Source organism: Hydractinia symbiolongicarpus, chromosome 8 (assembly GCF_029227915.1).
Source record: "Hydractinia symbiolongicarpus strain clone_291-10 chromosome 8, HSymV2.1, whole genome shotgun sequence".
Taxonomy (NCBI): domain Eukaryota; kingdom Metazoa; phylum Cnidaria; class Hydrozoa; order Anthoathecata; family Hydractiniidae; genus Hydractinia; species Hydractinia symbiolongicarpus.
Window position 1 is genome coordinate 8,465,674 of NC_079882.1, and position 4,946 is coordinate 8,470,619.

The window sequence follows — 4,946 nt, forward strand, 5'->3', positions numbered from 1 at the left end:
TTCATCAAATATTTTGGTAGCGCGCGGAAATTCTTAGAGCCCCCAGGGCTTCTTGTTTACTTTTAAACTCTATTAGGACTAAATCAGATTAATTTCAATGCCCTGACGGAGTATACATTTTGAATTCCAAAACTTAATTTTAAGATTTCAAACATTTAATTATCATAATGCATGTGAACTAAATATGTGATGATGATTTGACAAAATAACATTTCTGACAATGAAAGTCTTTTAGCAGCTCAAAGAAGGCTACCCAGCAACTAGCATGACAACGACACGCAGAAACTTTGTTTGATTTAAAATTAACAAGAAGCCCTGCGGCTTTAAGATTTTTTTAAAATAGACCTTGAAAACGGAGAATTATGGGGTAAACAAATCACGAGTATCACGATTCTCAACTATTTTTTTAACTAACCTGCAATGTTAAAATACAACTAAATAAATAAATTAAAAAAAATTACATAGCTATATGAAGTATTCTAAAATACCAGTTAAAACTTTAACTGGATATTTTTAAAAGTGATCAGGAAAATTTTGGAAATTCCAGAATACAAAATCTTGCTACGTAAAAACTTGACGATTCGAATATAATAACTTCCGAACGAGCTCAATTTGAATGATGAAGTAGTTCATTGTTTATTAATTCAGCAATAAATACATATATACATATTAGCATTTCAGTATTTAAGGCCTTCAAAATTTACTCTCTTGTTGAAAATTTTTTGAAAATGCTGGTGGTGCATGGTTTGATAACAGCTGACCTGAAAGAAAGTATGTTTTAAAAATAAGAAACATGAATACAATTTTACCATAAACTGCATTAAAACCAGGTTGTTTAAATAGTGTCTCTTTTTTAACCTCTCTTTGCCTTTTTGATTTAAAAAGGGAATTTAATACAAAGATACAAATCCATGCGATGTGATGCACAGGTATATTTCGTGAGATTTTTAAAAATCAAGTCATTTCTAAGAAATCTTAGAAATCTTAGATTTTTAAGCAAATTAGGCACAAGGAGAACTGATAATTAGCCAGTAACAGAATAGTAGTGGCCCCCAGTGGAAACAATCCACTAACTATAGGTTTTTGTGATTTTCTGGGCTAGCCACTTTAAATATTTATTATTATTATTATTATTATTATTTTAATGGCGCCATTGTTATAACTGTTGTTATAACTCTGGCACTTTGTGCGGGAGAACAGGGTTCGATTCCCCTTGGTGGCAATTCAATATTGGTGAGTGAATGCTACCATAGCCCTGGACTAGGACTCCCATTCTAAGCTATGACCTTTCCTGGAAATAATAGACAGGATTGTAAGGCTAGCCATATAAAATATACAGACATTCTACTTATCTATGCAGAATAATTATATATACGGTGCGTACAGTATAATTAGCTGCTTACACAGCTACCTATACGATATAATAACTTTTTACTTAAATTTTCACTTCTCTCTGTTATCGATCTCCCCATCGCCATCTATATTTATATAGATCAACCTAAAGTTGTGCTTCAATTAAAACCAAGAAAAAGAACAAGAAACGATTTTGCAAAAAAGATATAATTTTACTGTAGCTAGCAGTACATATGTCGTCTATATTATTAAACAACAAAACTATTCTAATTTCAAGGAAAAACATGGAAAAGACGCAGTTAGCTGTAAAGAACACAAAGAAGCTTTTAACAGCTAATTATACTAGGCGTAGCATCTAATTATTCAGCATCGGCTAACTATATATTGTTAGCTACAGGTTAATTATCAGTTCACCAACTGCTCAGTGCAAGCAACAATAAACTTTTGTCACTTTTTGACAACTTTTCTGCAAAAAATATTAAAAAAAATCCTGTGCGAATATATAAATATATATCTTAGTCCCACAAAGTGTCATTTGGAAGTTATTTTTAGCCCCCTTTTTCCCATAAAACAGGAGCTGAGTGTCCAGTCATGAAAGAACTACACAAGGCAGGATAAAGGTTTTTTGTTGCTTGCTGTTTAAGAAAAAAAGCACTCTAATCAAAGCACTATTTTGTGTAACTAGCTCCATAGCTAGCTAGCAAGTAATTTCGTGAAGGGGTATGTTAGCACCAATAAGGAGATCCAAGTCAGCATCAAAAATTGAGATAGCTAGCTAGCCAGCACACCTTTCTTACTTAGCTATATATAAAATAATTCATACCTGATAAAATACACGAATTTAAAAAATAGTGCTTAGCTCCCCATCAATAAAGCTACTACGACCAAACCAAAGAGACCAGCAAGGGGCGACTGTTCTGCCCGGATAATGAACATTGGCCTGATTAAGTACGGCAGCTTGCACCGGTTAAGAACAGGGCAGAAAATACATAATCAGGGCAACATAATCAGGACAGGCCGGCTTATTACTCAAAAAATATTATTTGGAACTTATAAAAGGGACATATAATCAGGGCAGGCCAGTTTATATACGACAGTGTAATATTATTTCTCATTTATTATAGAACGAACATAATCGGGGCAGGCCGACTTATGTATGACACAGTCAAATATTATTCAAGACTTATAGAACGAACGTAATCGGGGCCGACCGGCTTATGTATGGCATTTTTCTATTATTTCTCACTTATAACGCACATAATCGGGGAAGGCCGACTTATGTATGACAGTCAAATATTATTCCAGACTTATAGAACAAATATAATCGGGGCCGACCGCTTTTATATCATTCGTCATCACTTCTGACAAGCGAATAGCCCTGGTGGCAAAGTTGTTGTTGCTCTCAAATGAAACGAAATTTCGCGGCAAATACTAAATTTTGGGATTCGCAAGTTTAATGACTTTTCACCAAACTTAATTTCCGCAAAAAGAATAATTTAGGTTCCGTGAAATTTAGTTACTTCAAAGTATATTATGCTGAAATGTATTTACTACAAGATTAGTTTTAAACTAAGAATTACGTCGAGACTTTTTTCTTCCGCCATCTCTAGTTTTTAGGGGTGTTCTATCTTCCAGAGAATGTTTAATTCACAAAAGTTCGAAGAAAATGCCAATCACAGCCTGCCTGGCCAGTCATTATATCAGCGTTCATAATCCGGTCACCACTACATAACCAGTGCAAAAAAAACATAATCAGATCATGTGTACATAATCCGGCTGTCCCGGTTGTAAACAGGCCGTTTTCGCAATCTGGGCAGAACACGACCAGCAAAATGTAAGCACTTTTAGTCATGGACGCACACGGAATGTTCTGGCCACACGAAGAGTACACTCTCTGTTCAGATTGGTCATTTAATTGACAGAGATTAAAATAAAGCATCTTCATTGGCTTTCGAAAAAATGGAATTTTCCGAGCGTTTAGCCTGGACAAAAACTTAACAGCGTCCGGGCTCTGTGCTGTCTCTCTCTCCATCTATATATATCTCCCATCAGGCGATTTTAAAGATTCCGCCCCGCATAGCGGCGACGGAAATCAACATCCGGAATCAAAAGAATTCATGCTGACCTAGAAATTCCTAAACGAAGATCGAGGTAGGAAAATTAAACCAATGAAAAACATTCAGTGGAACATGTAAAATGAAGGACGCGTTGGTGTACTCTCATTTAGGACTTATGTCGGCCAAAGGGAACATTTTTTGTTTTGTTTTAAGAGCAAAAACTCCTGTTGCAATCATAAAGGCAATATCCATAACGTTCTCATCCATCGTTCAGGTGCGTTCCACTGTAAGTAGCGCCAAAAAAATGCACCAATCGATGTCTCTGCTTTGTACTGCTTGGTAGCTTTTTCTTATGGAAGTACCTCTTCCATTCTATGTCTATCTTCACTTTTTCAAAAGCTACACGAAGTATGCCACTCAAAGAGCAATATTCCTTTCCTGAGCTGTTGGCACCAACGATAGGTTTCCTTAATATAAAATCTAGACAATGCAACAGCTTGGTTTTGAAGCCACGCGCAAACCCATCCAACGTTTTATTCAACATGTTGGACGAAATTGGATGAACTTATTCACTGTTTGTGCATGTCATCCAACAAGCTCAATCTTTAAATAAATGTCCATTCATTTGTTAAATCTTCTTGATCTCATTTAAACAACCGATATAATGCACTGGTATAGCTCTCAAAGCTAATTGACTCTGATGACGAACAGTCTCAAACAGACAAAACACATGATTGGATTAAAAGAATGCCATACGCTAGGTGCGTACCAAAACATAATGGGAGAACTTTGACTTTGACTCTGCTTGTTCGCCTTCGCTTCTCAATTTGTTTTCAAAATGCAAAAAAATGTTCGTTTTTCAAAGTATGTTGGGAATGTTTTGACGAATTTGGTTGAGATTAAAATTATGTACACTCTGACCCTGGGGAATCAAAAGATCAGTTTGACTCATCAGTTACCTTTTTAAGTTGTCGGAATAATCCTAAACCTAATAAACTGTAAATGCTTTAACGGTGGCTGAGAGAATGTTCAACTTTTCCCTTCTATAAGTATTTATTTGATTAACAGTGCAACTGTTGGTAAATCCGTTTTTAAAAACTTAAATTGTTTTTTAGCATCTTAGCGTATATTATTTACCATTTCTCAACATTAATAGGGACTGTTTCTCATAAAAAAGGAATCTTTGAGGTTGGTTTCTATTTTATGTTCCTCGCACGTATTGCGTTTGTCGTCGTACGTGCCGACATTTTTCCTTTTCTTCACAAAATGTGTCCCAAGACAAAAAAGGAAAACTTTAGGCCTATTAGTGTGCTTCCATCTGTCTCTAAAGCATTTGAACGTATTTTATATGATCAGATAGTTTTTTTCATTTGGGGTAAGATGCTACCGTTATTGAGTGGTTTTAGGAAAGGCTATGGTTCACGACATGTCTTATTACACATGCTGCACGATTGGCATAGGGGATTTGATCAGGGAAAATATGTAGCAGCCGTTTTAATAGATTTAAGTAAAGAATTTGACTTCATTGACGATAAA

At 35.3% G+C, this 4,946-nt stretch overlaps 1 long non-coding RNA gene across 1 annotated transcript; it reads right to left on the reverse strand.

The window, feature by feature from the left end:
- Positions 1-385: 385 nt before the first annotated feature.
- Positions 386-3,788, reverse strand: LOC130653730 (uncharacterized). Its single transcript, XR_008984270.1, has 2 exons — positions 2,177-3,788; positions 386-761 (listed from the first exon to the last, which is right to left on the reverse strand). It is a non-coding gene; the product is annotated as an uncharacterized LOC130653730 (long non-coding RNA).
- Between the last annotated feature and the right edge of the window lie 1,158 nt (positions 3,789-4,946).